Raw genomic sequence first — 25,634 nt, forward strand, 5'->3', positions numbered from 1 at the left:
ATTTTTGAATAGAAATTAGCAATATAAATTTTATAGATTGTTTTCTATCGAATACGGCCATTTTTATATAGCATTCGTATACGTTTGTTGTTTTCACAATATATACTTGTTCCGCCACTAATAATAACAAGTTTTTTAATTATTGATGTTAAAAACACAATATTTTTTTTCGTAATACGTAATAATTTTCTTTATATTTGCATATTTCATTCTAAAATATCTTTTTTGTTCGACATACGTCATTATTGTATCCACACATGTACAATTTTTGTTTAACCAATATAAAATATTGAATTAAATCATTTGTATTTTGATGATAAATTTAAAATTTATCTGTATATATTCATATAAGACTCTTTGGTAATATATAATATAAAACCGAGCGCATATATGATATGTACGTTAGAAAAAATAATATATATATATATTATTTTCTTTTAATATAGGGACACCTCTTTTAATTTATCCCCGCAGGGAATTATCACATAACTCAGTATGTGATAATGGCAGACCAATATACATATATATCAAGATTATCAATACAAAATATATATCATTATTAGCCTGCCTCAATTGTAATTATTTATTTGGATTAACGATAAAGTTCGGAAACAATTTGTTATTCTATGTATAATAGAAACCTTGGCCTTTGTTTCAACATTATTATCTTTGGGCTTAAAATATTAACCGTGGAGCCAAGTCTCATATTCATAAATGAATAAAGAAACAAATTTGACGGATTAATATCTTCTCTACCGACAGACAGTATTTTGTCACGTCAATAGTAGATGGCCGGCCCATTGACCATCCTATAGTAGTTTTTGGACCCAATATCTTTAATTCGGGTATTTTCAATTGTCTTTGCCAATCAACCGTTTGGTACTCTCTCATATAATAAGAGAATACACATATAATTCCATTATATGGATATATCTTCATTATTTTATTTGCTACATCACCCTATAATAGTTTTTGAACCCGTCAACTTCAATTCGGGTATTTTCAATTGTCTTTGCCAACCATTTATATGGTATTCTCTATTATAATAAGAGAATACTAGTGTATATCCATTATATGGATATATCATCTTCATATTATTTGCTACACCACCCTATAGTAGTTTTTGAACCCATCATCTGCAATTCGGGTATTTTCAATTGTCTTTGCCAACCAACTATACGGTATTCTCTCTTATAATAAGAGAATACAAGTATATTTTCATTATATGGATATAATGCCATTTATTTTTCAATATCCATATAATTCATTTAGTTTTGTATGTACACAACAAGTTTTCTTTATAGTATTGACAAAATCATATGTTTACGCATAACATAAGTTTTGACCAATACGAGGAGGGGCCCGCCAACGACCACCTCCCTATAGTAGTTTTTTACCCCACGCACTACTGCGTGCCTGTTTACAGTACTAGTGCCAGCTATCACTAGGTTTATATATCATGTTTCAGTGATATATGGGTAAATTCTACCATTTATTCTTATGTATATGGCATTTCTATGCCATATTTATACAATCCATTCATATCTTAATGTATATTTATTATATTATACATTATTATGCCTTATAGGTATTATACCTATAAGCCATATCCATACGATTCATTCACTAGTGCCGCCCCTCACTAGGTTTATAATTGTTATATCATTGATATACAATTTATTTCTATATATATGGCATTTATATGCCATATCCATACAATGCATTCACATTTCAATGTATATTTACTTGTTATACATTATTATGCCTTATAGGTATTATACCTATAAGCCATATCCATACGATTCACTTATATAAATATATGTATATTTTTCTATACATAATTTTTTTTTATTTTTGTATGGATTTCTATGCATATCCATAGTTTATATGGATATGCTTGGCGTTCTATATAGTATTGACAAATTCATATGCATAACATAAGTTTTGACCAATACGAGGAGGGGCCCGCCAACGACCACCTCCCTATAGTAGTTTTTTACCCCACGCACTATTGCGTGCCTGTTTACAGTACTAGTGCCAGCTATCACTAGGTTTATATATCGTGTTTCAGTGATATATGGGTAAATTCTACCATTTATTCTTATGTATATGGCATTTCTATGCCATATTTATACAATCCATTCATATCTTAATGTATATTTATTATATTATACATTATTATGCCTTATAGGTATTATACCTATAAGCCATATCCATACGATTCATTCACTAGTGCCGCCCCTCACTAGGTTTATAATTGTTATATCATTGATATACAATTTATTTCTATATATATGGCATTTATATGCCATATCCATACAATGCATTCACATTTCAATGTATATTTACTTGTTATACATTATTATGCCTTATAGGTATTATACCTATAAGCCATATCCATACGATTCACTTATATAAATATATGTATATTTTTTTCTATACATAATTTTTTTTTACTTTTGTATGGATTTTCTATGCATATCCATAGTTTATATGGATATGCTTGGCGTTCTATATAGTATTGACAAATTCATATGCATAACATAAGTTTTGACCAATACGAGGAGGGGCCCGCCAACGACCACCTCCCTATAGTAGTTTTTTACCCCACGCACTATTGCGTGCCTGTTTACAGTACTAGTGCCAGCTATCACTAGGTTTATATATCGTGTTTCAGTGATATATGGGTAAATTCTACCATTTATTCTTATGTATATGGCATTTCTATGCCATATTTATACAATCCATTCATATCTTAATGTATATTTATTATATTATACATTATTATGCCTTATAGGTATTATACCTATAAGCCATATCCATACGATTCATTCACTAGTGCCGCCCCTCACTAGGTTTATAATTGTTATATCATTGATATACAATTTATTTCTATATATATGGCATTTATATGCCATATCCATACAATGCATTCACATTTCAATGTATATTTACTTGTTATACATTATTATGCCTTATAGGTATTATACCTATAAGCCATATCCATACGATTCACTTATATAAATATATGTATATTTTTCTATACATAATTTTTTTTTACTTTTGTATGGTTTTCTATGCATATCCATAGTTTATATGGATATGCTTGGCGTTCTATATAGTATTGACAAATTCATATGCATAACATAAGTTTTGACCAATACGAGGAGGGGCCCGCCAACGACCACCTCCCTATAGTAGTTTTTTACCCCACGCACTATTGCGTGCCTGTTTACAGTACTAGTGCCAGCTATCACTAGGTTTATATATCGTGTTTCAGTGATATATGGGTAAATTCTACCATTTATTCTTATGTATATGGCATTTCTATGCCATATTTATACAATCCATTCATATCTTAATGTATATTTATTATATTATACATTATTATGCCTTATAGGTATTATACCTATAAGCCATATCCATACGATTCATTCACTAGTGCCGCCCCTCACTAGGTTTATAATTGTTATATCATTGATATACAATTTATTTCTATATATATGGCATTTATATGCCATATCCATACAATGCATTCACATTTCAATGTATATTTACTTGTTATACATTATTATGCCTTATAGGTATTATACCTATAAGCCATATCCATACGATTCACTTATATAAATATATGTATATTTTTCTATACATAATTTTTTTTTACTTTTGTATGGTTTTCTATGCATATCCATAGTTTATATGGATATGCTTGGCGTTCTATATAGTATTGACAAATTCATATGCATAACATAAGTTTTGACCAATACGAGGAGGGGCCCGCCAACGACCACCTCCCTATAGTAGTTTTTTACCCCACGCACTATTGCGTGCCTGTTTACAGTACTAGTGCCAGCTATCACTAGGTTTATATATCGTGTTTCAGTGATATATGGGTAAATTCTACCATTTATTCTTATGTATATGGCATTTCTATGCCATATTTATACAATCCATTCATATCTTAATGTATATTTATTATATTATACATTATTATGCCTTATAGGTATTATACCTATAAGCCATATCCATACGATTCATTCACTAGTGCCGCCCCTCACTAGGTTTATAATTGTTATATCATTGATATACAATTTATTTCTATATATATGGCATTTATATGCCATATCCATACAATGCATTCACATTTCAATGTATATTTACTTGTTATACATTATTATGCCTTATAGGTATTATACCTATAAGCCATATCCATACGATTCACTTATATAAATATATGTATATTTTTCTATACATAATTTTTTTTTACTTTTGTATGGATTTCTATGCATATCCATAGTTTATATGGATATGCTTGGCGTTCTATATAGTATTGACAAATTCATATGCATAACATAAGTTTTGACCAATACGAGGAGGGGCCCGCCAACGACCACCTCCCTATAGTAGTTTTTTACCCCACGCACTATTGCGTGCCTGTTTACAGTACTAGTGCCAGCTATCACTAGGTTTATATATCGTGTTTCAGTGATATATGGGTAAATTCTACCATTTATTCTTATGTATATGGCATTTCTATGCCATATTTATACAATCCATTCATATCTTAATGTATATTTATTATATTATACATTATTATGCCTTATAGGTATTATACCTATAAGCCATATCCATACGATTCATTCACTAGTGCCGCCCCTCACTAGGTTTATAATTGTTATATCATTGATATACAATTTATTTCTATATATATGGCATTTATATGCCATATCCATACAATGCATTCACATTTCAATGTATATTTACTTGTTATACATTATTATGCCTTATAGGTATTATACCTATAAGCCATATCCATACGATTCACTTATATAAATATATGTATATTTTTCTATACATAATTTTTTTTTACTTTTGTATGGATTTCTATGCATATCCATAGTTTATATGGATATGCTTGGCGTTCTATATAGTATTGACAAATTCATATGCATAACATAAGTTTTGACCAATACGAGGAGGGGCCCGCCAACGACCACCTCCCTATAGTAGTTTTTTACCCCACGCACTATTGCGTGCATGTTTACAGTACTAGTGCCAGCTATCATTAGGTTTATATATCGTGTTTCAGTGATATATGGGTAAATTCTACCATTTATTCTTATGTATGTATATGGCATTTCTATGCCATATTTATATAATTCATTCATATCTTAATTTATATTTATTATATTATACATTATTATGCCTTATAGGTATTATACCTATAAGCCATATCCATACGATTCATATACTAGTGCAGCCCCTCACTAGGTTTATATATCTCATTTTAATTATATATTGGTAAATTCTATTATTTATTCTTGTGTATATGGCACTTATATGCCGCCATATCTATAAAAATGCATTTATATTTCAATGTATATTTTCTATATTATACATTATTATGCCTTAAAAAGTTATTATACCTACCATAAGGCGATATCCATACGATTCATTTATATAAAAGATATATGTATAATTTTCTATACATAATTTTTTTTTATGAATATATGGGTTTCCTAAGCATATCCATATAATACATTTAGTTTTATATGGATTAGATTGGTCTTCTTTATTGTATTGCCAAACTCATATTGATAAAATAAGTTTTGAACAATAAGAGGATCAGCCGCCAACCAACCAACCACTGCTACCATTGGAGGAACATATACTTACTTTTTATATGTCCTCTTACTTGAATGGTCCTCTCTTTACTTGAAAATTTCATTACCATAGGAATCTATTTATACATGGAATATGATTTCCACTACTTTTTCGCGTCACTAATAATTAATATGACGATACAGACTTGCTACCATAACATAAGTCTTGAACAATAATAGGAGCAGCCGCCAACCAACCACCAACCAACCAACCACTGCTACCATTGATAGTAATTTTATATGTCCTCTTTAGTTGAATTTCAATACCATAGGAATATTTATACATGGAATATGTTTTGCCACTACTTTTTCGCGTCACTAATAATATGACGATACAGTCTTGCTACCATAACATAAGTTTTGAACAATAAGAGGAGCAGACACACCAACCAACCAACCGCGCTGCTACCATTATATATACTTATATTTATATAAGTCCTCTTTACTTGAATGGCCTCTTTACTTGAATTTCAATACCATAGGAATATTTATTTATACATGGAATATGTTTTGCCACTACTTTTTCGCTTCACTAATAATATGACGATATAGACTTGCTACCATAACATAAGTTTTGAACAATAAGAGGAGCAGACACCAACCAACCAACCGCTGCTACCATTGAATGAACCATATATACAAACTTTTATATATGTCCTCTTTACTTGAATTTTAATACCATAGGAATATTTATACATGGAATATGTTTGCCACTTTATCATCGCGTCACTAATAAGATGACGATACATTTTGTTTGTTCAATATTTACTTATATATTGATGTTTCCAATTTAGGTCTTTTATATTTCTTCTTCCCTACCTTACACACCACAAACAAAGTGGCGTGCGATGCTGCAAGCAAGCATAATGATTATGCCCGCTTGCAACATCTTTATTATCGAATCATCAAGCAAAGGATAAGCTTCAGTGGATCGCAGTATGGCAGCTGCTCAACCACTTACAACACCTTGCCTGTTACAAAAGTCGTTTACAATTGATTCTAGGCTTTGTCATTGTATTAAATAATGCTTTTATATGTAACTAGCGCGGCATCAGGTGATCAAAGATCCTCCCAATTTACTATGTTACAAATTACATTGGCATCACATCCATTGTCGTTTATAAAGTAAATTATAAACTTTAAATGGTTTAGAAGCCATACAATGCAAATTGCCCCTTATTTATCATTGCAGTCCAGCACGGATACGACCTTAGAGGCGTTCAGGCATAATCCAACGGACGTAGCGTCATACCACTGTTCGCTCGAACAAGTATTGTGCCATTGGTCCGTACCTGCGGTTCCTCTCGTACTACGCAGGAATGCTGTCGCAACAACGTTTTGTCATTAGTAGGGTAAAACTAACCTGTCTCACGACGGTCTAAACCCAGCTCACGTTCCCTTGCATGGGTGAACAATCCAACGCTTGGTGAATTTTGCTTCACAATGATAGGAAGAGCCGACATCGAAGGATCAAAAAGCGACGTCGCTATGAACGCTTGGCCGCCACAAGCCAGTTATCCCTATGGTAACTTTTCTGACACCTCTTGTTAAAAACTCTTTAAACCAAAAGGATCGATAGGCCGAGCTTTTGCTGTCCCTGTGTGTACTGAACACCGAGATCAAGTCAGCATTTGCCCTTTTGCTCTATGTGTGGTTTCTGTCCGCACTGAGCTGGCCTTGGGACACCTCCGTTATTATTTGAGAGATGTACCGCCCCAGTCAAACTCCCTACCTGGCAATGTCCTTGAATTGGATCATACCTGAGTAATTGGAGTTATACCAAATTTTCAAATCAAAAATACATAAATGCACCGTTTTATTAAAGAATTTGTTTGCGATTATATAACAAACTCGTGATACTTTGATCAAGAAGCTTGCATCAAAACCCAATACCATAAGATATAATAAATATATCCGTATAATGGCTAGGAAATGATACACGTTCCATTTAATCAAGTAAGTAAGGAAACAATAAGAGTAGTGGTATTTCATTGGCGATACCAAACCGAAGTCTAATATCTCCCACTTATTCTACACCTCTTATGTCTCCTTACACTGCCAGATTAGAGTCAAGCTCAAAAGGGTCTTCTTTCCCCGCTAATTATTCCAAGCCCGTTCCCTTGGCTGTGGTTTCGCTAGATAGTAGATAGGGACAGTAGGAATCTCGTTAATCCATTCATGCGCGTCACTAATTAGATTTTTTTTTTTTTTTTTTTTTTTGATATGATACTTTATATTTACGTCTGCCCGGTGGGCAATAGATTAAATTTTTTGATAAAATTGAGTGTGAGGTAACAATATTTTGTGTGTTGAGGTGTATTAAGATTATACAAGATAGGTGTGAGTGGATTAGTGAGTTTGTGTGTCAGTTTTGGTGGTTACATCAATTATGATGCCTTAGGATCAAGGGACCCTGAAGGGCAGGTCCGCAGGGTGTCGTCTTTTTAACCTCCGAGGTTGTCCATCCAGTACTCTGGTTGCGAGTGGGTTTATGTGGGCTACCATTTTATCCAGATGCCTTCTGCTGAATTTAGCTACCTCTTCGACCACTGTGGGTAGCTTTAAGTCCCTCTTTATTGTGGTGTTACGTACGTAGAACGGCGCATTTAGAATTTGACGCAGGATTCTGTTTTCTGCTCTTTCTAGTTTTTTTAAATTTGAACTGGCTGCAGTGCCCCATATTTCAATGCCATAAATCCACGCTGGTTTGATTATGCTATTATAAAGGAGCAATTTGTTTTTTAAGGACTAATTTACTCCTTCTTTGCAATAACCACCACATTTGCCGGTTTTTTAGTTTCATTAGCTTTGTTTTGGCTACTATGTGATCCTTCCATGTTAGTCCTACGGTCCAGTGTCAGGCCCAGATATTTGACTGAAGGCTGTTGTGGTATGGCAGCATTGTTTAACAAAACCGCTGGGGATATTCCTGGCCTTAGAGAGAAGGTTATATGCGTAGACTTCTCTGGGTTGATAATGATATTCCATCTCTTTAGCCATGGTTCTATGTTGGACAGAGCTTGTTGTAGGCCTTGCGCAGCCATTGGCAGGGAGTCTTCGGAGACTAAGAAAGCCGTGTCATCCGCGTATGTGCATACCATGCTGTGGCTACCAGAGGGAATGGGCATGTCCGCGGTATACACCGAGTATAGTATAGGACTTAGCACGCTGCCTTGGGGAACTCCGGCGGCCACTTCGTGGATAGGGCGATTCCTGATGTTTGCACCTTACGTAAAATCTTCTATTTTCGAGGTAGCCCTTTAGTAGAAGATAGTAAGGAGGTAGGCAGGCTGTGCTTTAATTTGAACAGTAGGCCCTGGTGCCATACTCTGTCGAAACGCTTGCCTGACGTCTAGGAACGCTGCAGAGCAGAACCTTTTAGTCTCGAAGGAGTCTAGAATGCAGCTGACTACTCTGTGACACTGCTGTATAGTCCCGTGAGCTCGCCTGAAGCCAAACTGGTGATCTGGGATAACATGTTGTTCTTCTAATATAGGCATCAATCTCCTCAGGAATAATTTTTCCAGGATTTTTGAGAGGAATTGACAGGAGGCTGATGGGCCTGTAATGATCCCAGTTCGGCCTCAGGCTTACCTGGTTTGGCGATGACGATAACTTCGGCACATTTCCATTGTGTTGGGAAATGACCGAGTCTTAGACTTTGGTTCATGATGAACTTCAGGTTTCCGATGCAGTTCGGCGGCATGAACTTCAGAGCAGCGGCATCCAGACGATCATACCCGGGAGACTTTGATGGTTCGAGTGTTGCTATCTCCTCCTCTATCTCCTCGCAGTCGATTTCTGGAATGGGCAAGTCCATGGGACACGCCACATCCAGGAAATGAAGAGTCTCTTGATGGTCCACTGGGTCGCACAGGTCGAATGGCTGGAAACTACTCTTTAAGTGGTCGGCAAAGGCGTTTGCTTTTTCCTGGTCTGAACGACACCAAGCTCCAGTTGATGATCTGACCGGGGCTATCCTCCGTGTGGGTCGCTTTAAATACTTTGTTGCATTCCAAAGCTTGTGGTCTGCACTACAGGGTTCAAGGTCCGCGAGGTAAGCTTCTAGGGACTTGCTTTTTAGATCAAGAAGCATCCTGCTAAGGTCTTTACAAGCCCTGTTGTAGATTGTTTTGTCCGACCGTCTTCTACTTAGCTGCCAGACCCTCCTCAAACGCCGTTTTTCGCTTACCATTGTTGCCAGCTCGGTTGACCAGAGATAGTTGTCTCTGTGGCCTCTGGTGTGCACCGTTCGCGTGGTTTCAGCCTCTGGAGTTGCGATGCTTGCTGCCAGATGAACCTGTCTGGTGAGGTACTCCACCGCTTCGTCGATGTCTATTGGACTTTCTAGTACTGGCTGGGGGTCTACATGATTTTCTAGCCAAGACTTAAAAATCGGGATGTTTGTATTCCGTCTGATGAGCTTGACTGCAGTTGGATTTCTCAGATAGGAGTTGTTATACAAAATCTTGACCATGCTGTGATCGGATGTAAGATCATGGCATGCAGCCGTAGATATTTTTGTGGGGTCAACTCCTCTGCTGAATGCAAAGTCCAAGAGGTCCGGAATTTTGGCTGGGTCGGTGGGCCAGTAGGTAGGCTCTACCAGTTGAATAGACGGTGCAACCCAGTGCCCTGATGCATCCAAGAAGTGTGCTTCCTTTCGGGTTGACGGTTCGTGATCCCCACCAGGTATGTTTTGCGTTGAAGTCGCCTCCGATTAAGAATCTAGGACCCAGATTCAGTAGTACGTCGGACAGATCACTTTGGCTCAGTGTGTATCTTGGAGGGAGGTATGCGGAGGCGATGGTAATTTTGCCTTGCGACGTTATAAGGTGGATTTTCGCACACTGCATCCATTCCAGTTGTACGGGCTCGAGCTCCTCGTATTGAATGCCGCGTCTGATGATAATAGAGGCTCCTCCACGCATCCGGTCGCCAGGGTGCAATGCGTTGATTATTTCGTAGCCGGGAATGGTAAAGTGGGATCTGGTGGTGAAGTGTGTCTCGGACACGAGTAAGATGTCTACTTGGTTGGTCTTTATATAATGCTCGACCTCGGGCTTGCTCCGAGCCAAGCCGTTCGCATTCCATATTATAAGTTGGGTGTTTATGGACATTTATGATTGTTCTGGTTGGAGAGCATTGTCATCACTAAGTTTTGGAACTGATTGAACATGGAGTTCATCATGGATTCCATTCGGCGCATCATTCTCTCCTCCAAGGCATCAAGGGGGGACTGGCCATTATTGTCGAAGTTTCCAGCCGCGCCAGCCCTAGCAACGTTGGCGTAACTGTATTTGTGATTCCCTGTTTGGTTCGCGGCACTGCTCGCTGGGAAATTTGCGTGTGGAGCAGGATTGGATGAAGAAGTAGTTACTGCCTTAGGCTTAGGGCTGAAGCGCTTCTTGGCTTCTACGTAGACTCTACAACCGCGGTAGGAGGCGGTGTGTTCGTCACCACAATTTCCGCACACAGGTGGGTCTTCCTTTGCCTTCATGCAATTCAGGGAGTCGTGTGATAATCCGCATTTGACACAGACATGTTGGAGTTTGCAGTACCTCTTAGTATGCCCGAAAGCTTGGCAGCGGAAGCATTGTACCACTCCGTCGAACTTTTTTGGCTCCTCAATGGAGACGACGGCATGGCACAGTCTGTTGATCTCGAAGACTTTCTTGTTTGTTTGAGCTGGTTCGAGGTTGACGAAAAACATCGACAATGGCATTTTTGTTACTCTTGATACTGCATTTTTAGCATCACGCACATTGTGGCCGAGATTCACAAAGGCTTGCTTGACCTCCTCAATTGGTGTAGTATGGTGTAGTCCTTTGACAACAATGCGGAAAGCTCGCTCTTCCTTCAGTTGGAAGGTACGGAAAGCTACTTGACAGTTGTCCAGGTGAGCAACAATTTTTCGGTAAGTGGTGCTGTCCTTCGGCATCAGCCTGATGTTACCTCTTCCCGTTGCCTTGTAAGAGAAAGTATCGGAATTCACCAATGTGCGCAGTTCGTTTAAAAATTCGCCAATATTTTCTACATCCGGCACAAAAATTGGAGGGGGCTTGGGTGCTGCTTTAGGTTCGGCATTATCGACGGTCTTTTCATTGCTGCTCTCTACCGGCAGAGAAGCGAAGCGGTTAGAGGTGCTAGGACCAATATCCATCTTTTTGTCTTGATTCACGGCAGCCTTATTCTTTATGGTCTTTTTAGGAAAAATGTAAGGGCGAGTTATCTCACCTTCCTCAGGTGAAGAGATGTTTGAGGGGCTCGAGGAGCTCGAGGAGCTCGGGGTTGGGCTGGGAGATTTTTCCCGTTTCTCCACGATGATTTTCTTTACGCCTCTAATTGCCTCTGGCGACCCGGGAGGTAGACTCCTTTTGACTCCTTTTGGTAAGACTCTCGGCTTCAGAACCTGCCAAGTGCATTTTTTGAGTGCGGCTACAGCCGCGTTGTCCACTTCCATGCTGCCGGTGTTGCTATTGTCACCCATGGCGACAGCACCACCAACAAGCACAGCCGGCTAACTGTGTGAGTGAACTATTTATTTCCTTTCCCTCTGCTGACAAAAATCGACGACGAGGTGTCGCCGAAATGTAGGCAAAAGTTTTAGGAGTCGCCGCCCTCTGGCGGAGTGATACAGCGATGAGGAGTCGCCGAATGTATGCTATGAATCCTGGAGTAGTCGCCCTCTGGCGGAATGAAATCAGCTGATTTCCAAAAACCAACCAATTTGCGGAGACACGAACCGCTACAAATTTAGTGCAGACGCGAACCGCGCTGCTGTCAAAATGTTATCTAGATAAGGCAGGCGCCACTCGAGAGAGAGCGCCTCTCTCACAACGATGAAGTATGAGTTTTATTGCCGAAATTGGCCTGACACACGGGGCGCCCGAGAGAGCGCCTCTGTCTCAGCACGTCGAACGTTCTCGAAATGTCTGGGGTGGAAAATCGCGATTTTGGCCTTCCCACCACCTTTTTCGTGCAGAAAACACGCGGAATGACTATGCGACCACAATGCGCGAATATTTGTGCTATTTTTAGCAATGGAATAGGAGTTTTATTGCCGAAATTGGCCTGACACACGGAGCGCCCGAGAGAGCGCCTCTCTCAGCACGTCGAACCTTCTCGAACTGTCTGGGGTGGAAAATCGCGATTTTGGCCTTCCTACCACTTTTTTGTGCAGAAAACACACGGAATGATTTTGCGGACACAATGCGCGAAAATTTATGCTATTTTTTAGCAATGAAATAGGAGTTTTATTGCCGAAATTGGCCTGACACACGGAGCGCCCGAGAGAGCGCCTCTCTCAGCACGTCGAACCTTCTCGAACTGTCTGGGGTGGAAAATCGCGATTTTGGCCTTCCTACCACTTTTTTTGTGCAGAAAACACACGGAATGATTTTGCGGACACAATGCGCGAATATTTATGCTATTTTTTAGCAAGGAAATAAGCGTTTTACTGCCGAAATTGACCCGTCACACGGAGCGCTCGAAAAACACCACTAATTAGATGACGAGGCATTTGGCTACCTTGACTAATTAGATGACGAGGCATTTGGCTACCTTAAGAGAGTCATAGTTACTCCCGCCGTTGACCCGCGCTTACTTGAATTTCTTCACTTTGACATTCAGAGCACTGGGCAGAAATCACATTGTGTCAACACCCGCTAGGGCCATCACAATGCTTTGTTTTAATTAGACAGTCGGATTCCCCAAGTCCGTGCCAGTTCTGAATTGATTGTTAATTGATAATCGTTATAATTAATAAGAACTAATTGGTTTAACCCAATTAGTATTCTTAAAAATTTTAGCAAGAAAGTTCCACAATTGGCTACGTAACTAAACTATCCGGGGAACAAGTGACCAACATAAATGCCAGACACTCTATTTACCCAGAACGAGCACATAAACCATGTTATTGTTTCCCAATCAAGCCCGACTATCTCAATCTTCAGAGCCAATCCTTATCCCGAAGTTACGGATCTAATTTGCCGACTTCCCTTACCTACATTATTCTATCGACTAGAGACTCTTCACCTTGGAGACCAGCTGCGGATATTGGTACGGCCTGTTGAGAAGTTTGCGTGTCCCCACCATAAATTTTCAAGGTCCGAGGAGAAAATATCGACACAACAGTATATGTCATGCTCTTCTAGCCCATCTACCATATCTCTCTGCGAAAGACTTCCATGGTAGTACGGCTATAAAACAGAAAAGAAAACTCTTCCGATATCTCTCGACGGCTTCTTTATGGTCGTTCCTGTTGCCAGGATGAGCACGAGGCCCATATTTAATAACAAACGGATACTCAACAGGTTACGGAATTGGAACCGTATTCCCTTTCGTTCAAAATTATTCAAGTATATTAATTAGCTTGATTTATATAATATAATTATATTTGTATGGCATTTGTGTTTTACTTGAAAATTTTCGGCTTTCGCCTTGAACTTAGGACCGACTAACTCGTGATCAACCACTGTTCACACGAAACCCTTCTCCACTTCAGTCCTCCAAGGTCTCATTCGATTATTTGCTACTACCACCAAGATCTGTACCAATGGCAGCTCCATGCAGGCTTACGCCAAACACTTCTACGCATACCATTGTACCTTCCTACTCACTAAAGTTTCAAAATTTATATCACAAGTAATATAAATCATCTACTTTAGCGGTAATGTATAGGTATACAACTTAAGCGCCATCCATTTTAAGGGCTAGTTGCTTCGGCAGGTGAGTTGTTACACACTCCTTAGCGGATTTCGACTTCCATGATCACCGTCCTGCTGTTTTAAGCAACCAACGCCTTTCATGGTATCTGCATGAGTTGTTAATTTGGGCACCGTAACATTACGTTTGGTTCATCCCACAGCGCCAGTTCTGCTTACCAAAAGTGGCCCACTGGGCACATTATATCATAACCTTGAACTTCATATCAAGAAAGTTAAGGTTCTTACCCATTTAAAGTTTGAGAATAGGTTAAGATCGTTTCGACCCTAAGGCCTCTAATCATTCGCTTTACCAGATAAGATTATTTTATATAACATTAAAATGCACCAGCTATCCTGAGGGAAACTTCGGAAGGAACCAGCTACTAGATGGTTCGATTGGTCTTTCGCCCCTATACTCAATTCTGACAATCGATTTGCACGTCAGAACTGTTTCGGTCTTCCATCAGGGTTTCCCCTGACTTCAACCTGATCAAGTATAGTTCACCATCTTTCGGGTCACAGCATATATGCTCAAGGTACGTTCCAGTTAGAGGCATAAATAATATAAATATCATTATACATAACTATATAGAACGCCCCGGGATTGTGTTAATTAGCTATAAATAGTTAAAAAACTAATCCCATTATTAGTCAAGTTAATTACGCTATTAGGTTTATATCCCAATAACTTGCACATATGTTAGACTCCTTGGTCCGTGTTTCAAGACGGGTCCCGAAGGTATCCTGAATCTTTCGCATTGTTAATCATACAAGTGCATATAATAAACACAAAAATCAATGATAATTATGCCATTATATAATTCCGAAAAATTAACGCACTGTATTCATATAAATCTATCAGCACTTTATCAAATTAATAACATTTATTCTGTGTTAAAATGCAAGCAAATTAATTTGAATAAACTATAAGTTATATTTTATGATAAATTTTGTATGCTAATAGATTACAATGTCCTTATATGGAAAAAATGCACACTATTATCATAATATTGTTTAAATATTACAATTTTAATGATGAATTTTCCATAACGGATATTCAGGTTCATCGGGCTTAACCTCTAAGCAGTTTCACGTACTGTTTAACTCTCTATTCAGAGTTCTTTTCAACTTTCCCTCACGGTACTTGTTTACTATCGGTCTCATGGTTATATTTAGTTTTAGATGGAGTTTACCACCCACTTAGTGCTGCACTATCAAGCAACACGACTCTTTGGAAACATCATCTAGTAATCATTAACGTTATACGGGCCTGGCACCCTCTATGGGTAAATGGCCTCATTTAAGAAGGACTTAAATCGTTAATTTCTCATACTAGAATATTGACGCTCCATACACTGCATCTCACATTTGCCATATAGACAAAGTGACTTAGTGCTGAACTGATTTCTTTTCGCTCGCCGCTACTAAGAAAATCCTGGTTAGTTTCTTTTCCTCCCCTAATTAATATGCTTAAATTCAGGGGGTAGTCCCATATGAGTTGAGGTTGTGTATAACTTTTTTTGCAATTAATTCTTTATATATAATGATAAAACATTTTATTAAATTCGTTATATATTTTATATATTTGTATGGCATTTGTTTGGTCTAACGAATCAACGAAGAATAATAATATTGTCAACGGCTTTCTATTTACTAATCTTTAATAAGAGACAATTCTAGATAAATTTTTTATGCTAGACATTTCTCAGTATTATTTGATTGAAAAAGAAAATATTTCTCTTCGTTTTTCACATTCAAATTATTTACTAATGTGAGATAATGTTTTTCATATATTTGTTAATATTATGAATAATATAATAATTAAATTATTATTATCCAATAATATACCATATGCTTATAAAATTTCATTATAAAATTTATATAAACAACTTAATTAGCATAGTCTTACAACCCTCAACCATATGTAGTCCAAGCAGCACTATAAAATTAATTAAAGTACATAACAGCATGGACTGCGATATGCGTTCAAAATGTCGATGTTCATGTGTCCTGCAGTTCACACGATGACGCACAGTTTGCTGCGTTCTTCATCGACCCATGAGCCGAGTGATCCACCGCTTAGAGTTTTATATATTGGTTTGGTAATTTTGTCATATATGTTTTTATTGAAAGAAATTAAAAATACACCATTTTACTGGCATATATCAATTCCTTCAATAAATTGATTTTTATACCTAAAACGAATGCTGCGAAATGTCTTAGTTTCATATAACCAATAATATATCAAGTATTTTTTAAATGGCATTTACGGTATTAATACTTTTTTTTAGCGATATATATTGAAATTTATATAAAACATTAACCTGTAATAATCAGGTACAACATTGTACATTTTAGGTTGTTGCATTATCCAATGTATGCGCATAACTGAGATGAACAATACATATCGCAACGCGTGTATATTATGGTCCATATACACACAGTGTTTTATTAATTAATTGCATTTAATATACAATATAATAATAATATTAAATAAATTTAATAATTTCGATTTGCTTGTTCGAATTTGTTATTTGTTTGCTTTTGCTTATTTATTTATCTCTTATTTAATGCAATAATATATTTATTATTACAATTATTATTTCGATTTGCTTGTTCGAAATTTTATATTTGATCTATAAAAGATCATATTTTTGGCAATTTATATTTTATTTGTATTACTATAATATATTATATTATTATAATAAAAACAAATTTTTTTATTAACGGTAAGGATATTAAACAATAATGATCCTTCCGCAGGTTCACCTACGGAAACCTTGTTACGACTTTTACTTCCTCTAAATAATCAAGTTCGGTCAACTTTTGCGAAACAACCGTAACACACAAGGCGTCACAGTGATCACGTCCGGAGACCTCACTAAATAATTCAATCGGTAGTAGCGACGGGCGGTGTGTACAAAGGGCAGGGACGTAATCAATGCGAGTTAATGACTCACACTTACTGGGAATTCCAAGTTCATGTGAACAGTTTCAGTTCACAATCCCAAGCATGAAAGTGGTTCAGCGGTTTACCCGGACCTCTCGGTCTAGGAAATACACGTTGATACTTTCATTGTAGCGCGCGTGCAGCCCAGGACATCTAAGGGCATCACAGACCTGTTATTGCTCAATCTCATTATTGCTAGACGCAATTTGTCCATTTAAGAAGCTAGTGTCCTTATAATGGGACAAACCAACAGGTACGGCTCCACTTATATAAACACATTCAAACACAATAAACATTTTACTGCCACCATGAATGAAGGCTATATAAGCTTCAACACCATAATCCTGAAGATATCTATTTAATATATTTGAGTCTCGTTCGTTATCGGAATTAACCAGACAAATCACTCCACGAACTAAGAACGGCCATGCACCACCACCCATAGATTCGAGAAAGAGCTATCAATCTGTCTTACACACTTATGTTCGGACCTGGTAAGTTTTCCCGTGTTGAGTCAAATTAAGCCGCAGGCTCCACTCCTGGTGGTGCCCTTCCGTCAATTCCTTTAAGTTTCAGCTTTGCAACCATACTTCCCCCGGAGCCCAAAAGCTTTGGTTTCCCGGGAAGCGACTGAGAGAGCCATAAAAGTAGCTACACCCAATTGCTAGCTGGCATCGTTTATGGTTAGAACTAGGGCGGTATCTGATCGCCTTCGAACCTCTAACTTTCGTTCTTGATTAATGAAAACATCTTTGGCAAATGCTTTCGCTTAAGTTAGTCTTACGACGGTCCAAGAATTTCACCTCTCGCGTCGTAATACTAATGCCCCCAAACTGCTTCTATTAATCATTACCTCTTGATCTGAAAACCAATGAAAGCAGAACAGAGGTCTTATTTCATTATCCCATGCACAGAATATTCAGGCATTTGAAGCCTGCTTTAAGCACTCTAATTTGTTCAAAGTAATTGTACCGGCCCACAATAACACTCGTTTAAGAGCACTAATGCAGGTTTTTAAATAGGAGGAACATATGAAAAAATACAAGTATCTAAGCACATGTAAGAACTCCACCGGTAATACGCTTACATACATAAAGGTATAGTACTAACCACAATTGTAAGTTGTACTACCCGTATGAAGCACAAGTTCAACTACGAACGTTTTAACCGCAACAACTTTAATATACGCTATTGGAGCTGGAATTACCGCGGCTGCTGGCACCAGACTTGCCCTCCAATTGGTCCTTGTTAAAGGATTTAAAGTGTACTCATTCCAATTACAGGGCCTCGGATATGAGTCCTGTATTGTTATTTTTCGTCACTACCTCCCCGAGCTGGGAGTGGGTAATTTACGCGCCTGCTGCCTTCCTTAGATGTGGTAGCCGTTTCTCAGGCTCCCTCTCCGGAATCGAACCCTGATTCCCCGTTACCCGTTGCAACCATGGTAGTCCTAGATACTACCATCAAAAGTTGATAGGGCAGACATTTGAAAGATCTGTCGTCGGTACAAGACCATACGATCTGCATGTTATCTAGAGTTCAACCAATATAACGATCTTGCGATCGCTTGGTTTTAGCCTAATAAAAGCACATGTCCCATAAGGTTCATGTTTTAATTGCATGTATTAGCTCTAGAATTACCACAGTTATCCAAGTAACTGTTAACGATCTAAGGAACCATAACTGATATAATGAGCCTTTTGCGGTTTCACTTTTAATTCGTGTGTACTTAGACATGCATGGCTTAATCTTTGAGACAAGCATATAACTACTGGCAGGATCAACCAGAATAATGTTTTTATTCATATTTCATTCATATTTTTGAATAGAAATTAGCAATATAAATTTTATAGATTGTTTTCTATCGAATACGGCCATTTTTATATAGCATTCGTATACGTTTGTTGTTTTCACAATATATACTTGTTCCGCCACTAATAATAACAAGTTTTTTAATTATTGATGTTAAAAACACAATATTTTTTTTCGTAATACGTAATAATTTTCTTTATATTTGCATATTTCATTCTAAAATATCTTTTTTGTTCGACATACGTCATTATTGTATCCACACATGTACAATTTTTGTTTAACCAATATAAAATATTGAATTAAATCATTTGTATTTTGATGATAAATTTAAAATTTATCTGTATATATTCATATAAGACTCTTTGGTAATATATAATATAAAACCGAGCGCATATATGATATGTACGTTAGAAAAAATAATATATATATATATTATTTTCTTTTAATATAGGGACACCTCTTTTAATTTATCCCCGCAGGGAATTATCACATAACTCAGTATGTGATAATGGCAGACCAATATACATATATATCAAGATTATCAATACAAAATATATATCATTATTAGCCTGCCTCAATTGTAATTATTTATTTGGATTAACGATAAAGTTCGGAAACAATTTGTTATTCTATGTATAATAGAAACCTTGGCCTTTGTTTCAACATTATTATCTTTGGGCTTAAAATATTAACCGTGGAGCCAAGTCTCATATTCATAAATGAATAAAGAAACAAATTTGACGGATTAATATCTTCTCTACCGACAGACAGTATTTTGTCACGTCAATAGTAGATGGCCGGCCCATTGACCATCCTATAGTAGTTTTTGGACCCAATATCTTTAATTCGGGTATTTTCAATTGTCTTTGCCAATCAACCGTTTGGTACTCTCTCATATAATAAGAGAATACACATATAATTCCATTATATGGATATATCTTCATTATTTTATTTGCTACATCACCCTATAATAGTTTTTGAACCCGTCAACTTCAATTCGGGTATTTTCAATTGTCTTTGCCAACCATTTATATGGTATTCTCTATTATAATAAGAGAATACTAGTGTATATCCATTATATGGATATATCATCTTCATATTATTTGCTACACCACCCTATAGTAGTTTTTGAACCCATCATCTGCAATTCGGGTATTTTCAATTGTCTTTGCCAACCAACTATACGGTATTCTCTCTTATAATAAGAGAATACAAGTATATTTTCATTATATGGATATAATGCCATTTATTTTTCAATATCCATATAATTCATTTAGTTTTGTATGTACAAAACAAGTTTTCTTTATAGTATTGACAAAATCATATGTTTACGCATAACATAAGTTTTGACCAATACGAGGAGGGGCCCGCCAACGACCACCTCCCTATAGTAGTTTTTTACCCCACGCACTACTGCGTGCCTGTTTACAGTACTAGTGCCAGCTATCACTAGGTTTATATATCATGTTTCAGTGATATATGGGTAAATTCTACCATTTATTCTTATGTATATGGCATTTCTATGCCATATTTATACAATCCATTCATATCTTAATGTATATTTATTATATTATACATTATTATGCCTTATAGGTATTATACCTATAAGCCATATCCATACGATTCATTCACTAGTGCCGCCCCTCACTAGGTTTATAATTGTTATATCATTGATATACAATTTATTTCTATATATATGGCATTTATATGCCATATCCATACAATGCATTCACATTTCAATGTATATTTACTTGTTATACATTATTATGCCTTATAGGTATTATACCTATAAGCCATATCCATACGATTCACTTATATAAATATATGTATATTTTTCTATACATAATTTTTTTTTATTTTTGTATGGATTTCTATGCATATCCATAGTTTATATGGATATGCTTGGCGTTCTATATAGTATTGACAAATTCATATGCATAACATAAGTTTTGACCAATACGAGGAGGGGCCCGCCAACGACCACCTCCCTATAGTAGTTTTTTACCCCACGCACTATTGCGTGCCTGTTTACAGTACTAGTGCCAGCTATCACTAGGTTTATATATCGTGTTTCAGTGATATATGGGTAAATTCTACCATTTATTCTTATGTATATGGCATTTCTATGCCATATTTATACAATCCATTCATATCTTAATGTATATTTATTATATTATACATTATTATGCCTTATAGGTATTATACCTATAAGCCATATCCATACGATTCATTCACTAGTGCCGCCCCTCACTAGGTTTATAATTGTTATATCATTGATATACAATTTATTTCTATATATATGGCATTTATATGCCATATCCATACAATGCATTCACATTTCAATGTATATTTACTTGTTATACATTATTATGCCTTATAGGTATTATACCTATAAGCCATATCCATACGATTCACTTATATAAATATATGTATATTTTTTTCTATACATAATTTTTTTTTACTTTTGTATGGATTTCTATGCATATCCATAGTTTATATGGATATGCTTGGCGTTCTATATAGTATTGACAAATTCATATGCATAACATAAGTTTTGACCAATACGAGGAGGGGCCCGCCAACGACCACCTCCCTATAGTAGTTTTTTACCCCACGCACTATTGCGTGCCTGTTTACAGTACTAGTGCCAGCTATCACTAGGTTTATATATCGTGTTTCAGTGATATATGGGTAAATTCTACCATTTATTCTTATGTATATGGCATTTCTATGCCATATTTATACAATCCATTCATATCTTAATGTATATTTATTATATTATACATTATTATGCCTTATAGGTATTATACCTATAAGCCATATCCATACGATTCATTCACTAGTGCCGCCCCTCACTAGGTTTATAATTGTTATATCATTGATATACAATTTATTTCTATATATATGGCATTTATATGCCATATCCATACAATGCATTCACATTTCAATGTATATTTACTTGTTATACATTATTATGCCTTATAGGTATTATACCTATAAGCCATATCCATACGATTCACTTATATAAATATATGTATATTTTTCTATACATAATTTTTTTTTACTTTTGTATGGTTTTCTATGCATATCCATAGTTTATATGGATATGCTTGGCGTTCTATATAGTATTGACAAATTCATATGCATAACATAAGTTTTGACCAATACGAGGAGGGGCCCGCCAACGACCACCTCCCTATAGTAGTTTTTTACCCCACGCACTATTGCGTGCCTGTTTACAGTACTAGTGCCAGCTATCACTAGGTTTATATATCGTGTTTCAGTGATATATGGGTAAATTCTACCATTTATTCTTATGTATATGGCATTTCTATGCCATATTTATACAATCCATTCATATCTTAATGTATATTTATTATATTATACATTATTATGCCTTATAGGTATTATACCTATAAGCCATATCCATACGATTCATTCACTAGTGCCGCCCCTCACTAGGTTTATAATTGTTATATCATTGATATACAATTTATTTCTATATATATGGCATTTATATGCCATATCCATACAATGCATTCACATTTCAATGTATATTTACTTGTTATACATTATTATGCCTTATAGGTATTATACCTATAAGCCATATCCATACGATTCACTTATATAAATATATGTATATTTTTCTATACATAATTTTTTTTTACTTTTGTATGGTTTTCTATGCATATCCATAGTTTATATGGATATGCTTGGCGTTCTATATAGTATTGACAAATTCATATGCATAACATAAGTTTTGACCAATACGAGGAGGGGCCCGCCAACGACCACCTCCCTATAGTAGTTTTTTACCCCACGCACTATTGCGTGCCTGTTTACAGTACTAGTGCCAGCTATCACTAGGTTTATATATCGTGTTTCAGTGATATATGGGTAAATTCTACCATTTATTCTTATGTATATGGCATTTCTATGCCATATTTATACAATCCATTCATATCTTAATGTATATTTATTATATTATACATTATTATGCCTTATAGGTATTATACCTATAAGCCATATCCATACGATTCATTCACTAGTGCCGCCCCTCACTAGGTTTATAATTGTTATATCATTGATATACAATTTATTTCTATATATATGGCATTTATATGCCATATCCATACAATGCATTCACATTTCAATGTATATTTACTTGTTATACATTATTATGCCTTATAGGTATTATACCTATAAGCCATATCCATACGATTCACTTATATAAATATATGTATATTTTTCTATACATAATTTTTTTTTACTTTTGTATGGATTTCTATGCATATCCATAGTTTATATGGATATGCTTGGCGTTCTATATAGTATTGACAAATTCATATGCATAACATAAGTTTTGACCAATACGAGGAGGGGCCCGCCAACGACCACCTCCCTATAGTAGTTTTTTACCCCACGCACTATTGCGTGCCTGTTTACAGTACTAGTGCCAGCTATCACTAGGTTTATATATCGTGTTTCAGTGATATATGGGTAAATTCTACCATTTATTCTTATGTATATGGCATTTCTATGCCATATTTATACAATCCATTCATATCTTAATGTATATTTATTATATTATACATTATTATGCCTTATAGGTATTATACCTATAAGCCATATCCATACGATTCATTCACTAGTGCCGCCCCTCACTAGGTTTATAATTGTTATATCATTGATATACAATTTATTTCTATATATATGGCATTTATATGCCATATCCATACAATGCATTCACATTTCAATGTATATTTACTTGTTATACATTATTATGCCTTATAGGTATTATACCTATAAGCCATATCCATACGATTCACTTATATAAATATATGTATATTTTTCTATACATAATTTTTTTTTACTTTTGTATGGTTTTCTATGCATATCCATAGTTTATATGGATATGCTTGGCGTTCTATATAGTATTGACAAATTCATATGCATAACATAAGTTTTGACCAATACGAGGAGGGGCCCGCCAACGACCACCTCCCTATAGTAGTTTTTTACCCCACGCACTATTGCGTGCCTGTTTACAGTACTAGTGCCAGCTATCACTAGGTTTATATATCGTGTTTCAGTGATATATGGGTAAATTCTACCATTTATTCTTATGTATATGGCATTTCTATGCCATATTTATACAATCCATTCATATCTTAATGTATATTTATTATATTATACATTATTATGCCTTATAGGTATTATACCTATAAGCCATATCCATACGATTCATTCACTAGTGCCGCCCCTCACTAGGTTTATAATTGTTATATCATTGATATACAATTTATTTCTATATATATGGCATTTATATGCCATATCCATACAATGCATTCACATTTCAATGTATATTTACTTGTTATACATTATTATGCCTTATAGGTATTATACCTATAAGCCATATCCATACGATTCACTTATATAAATATATGTATATTTTTCTATACATAATTTTTTTTTATTTTTGTATGGATTTCTATGCATATCCATAGTTTATATGGATATGCTTGGCGTTCTATATAGTATTGACAAATTCATATGCATAACATAAGTTTTGACCAATACGAGGAGGGGCCCGCCAACGACCACCTCCCTATAGTAGTTTTTTACCCCACGCACTATTGCGTGCCTGTTTACAGTACTAGTGCCAGCTATCACTAGGTTTATATATCGTGTTTCAGTGATATATGGGTAAATTCTACCATTTATTCTTATGTATATGGCATTTCTATGCCATATTTATACAATCCATTCATATCTTAATGTATATTTATTATATTATACATTATTATGCCTTATAGGTATTATACCTATAAGCCATATCCATACGATTCATTCACTAGTGCCGCCCCTCACTAGGTTTATAATTGTTATATCATTGATATACAATTTATTTCTATATATATGGCATTTATATGCCATATCCATACAATGCATTCACATTTCAATGTATATTTACTTGTTATACATTATTATGCCTTATAGGTATTATACCTATAAGCCATATCCATACGATTCACTTATATAAATATATGTATATTTTTTCTATACATAATTTTTTTTTACTTTTGTATGGATTTCTATGCATATCCATAGTTTATATGGATATGCTTGGCGTTCTATATAGTATTGACAAATTCATATGCATAACATAAGTTTTGACCAATACGAGGAGGGGCCCGCCAACGACCACCTCCCTATAGTAGTTTTTTACCCCACGCACTATTGCGTGCCTGTTTACAGTACTAGTGCCAGCTATCACTAGGTTTATATATCGTGTTTCAGTGATATATGGGTAAATTCTACCATTTATTCTTATGTATATGGCATTTCTATGCCATATTTATACAATCCATTCATATCTTAATGTATATTTATTATATTATACATTATTATGCCTTATAGGTATTATACCTATAAGCCATATCCATACGATTCATTCACTAGTGCCGCCCCTCACTAGGTTTATAATTGTTATATCATTGA

At 35.7% G+C, this 25,634-nt stretch overlaps 2 non-coding genes and 1 pseudogene across 2 annotated transcripts; all 3 read right to left on the minus strand.

Moving 5' to 3' along the window:
• Nucleotides 1–6,560: 6,560 nt before the first annotated feature.
• LOC119562830 lies at nucleotides 6,561–15,878 on the minus strand (annotated as a pseudogene).
• A 401-nt stretch (nucleotides 15,879–16,279) lies between these two features.
• On the minus strand, nucleotides 16,280–16,458 carry LOC119562805. Its single transcript, XR_005222042.1, has one exon. It is a non-coding gene; the product is annotated as a 5.8S ribosomal RNA (ribosomal RNA).
• Nucleotides 16,459–17,117: 659 nt separating this feature from the next.
• On the minus strand, nucleotides 17,118–19,112 carry LOC119562816. The gene has a single exon (XR_005222053.1). It is a non-coding gene; the product is annotated as a small subunit ribosomal RNA (ribosomal RNA).
• Between the last annotated feature and the right edge of the window lie 6,522 nt (nucleotides 19,113–25,634).

This window comes from Drosophila subpulchrella, unplaced genomic scaffold, assembly GCF_014743375.2.
Source record: "Drosophila subpulchrella strain 33 F10 #4 breed RU33 unplaced genomic scaffold, RU_Dsub_v1.1 Primary Assembly Seq97, whole genome shotgun sequence".
Classification (NCBI taxonomy): domain Eukaryota; kingdom Metazoa; phylum Arthropoda; class Insecta; order Diptera; family Drosophilidae; genus Drosophila; species Drosophila subpulchrella.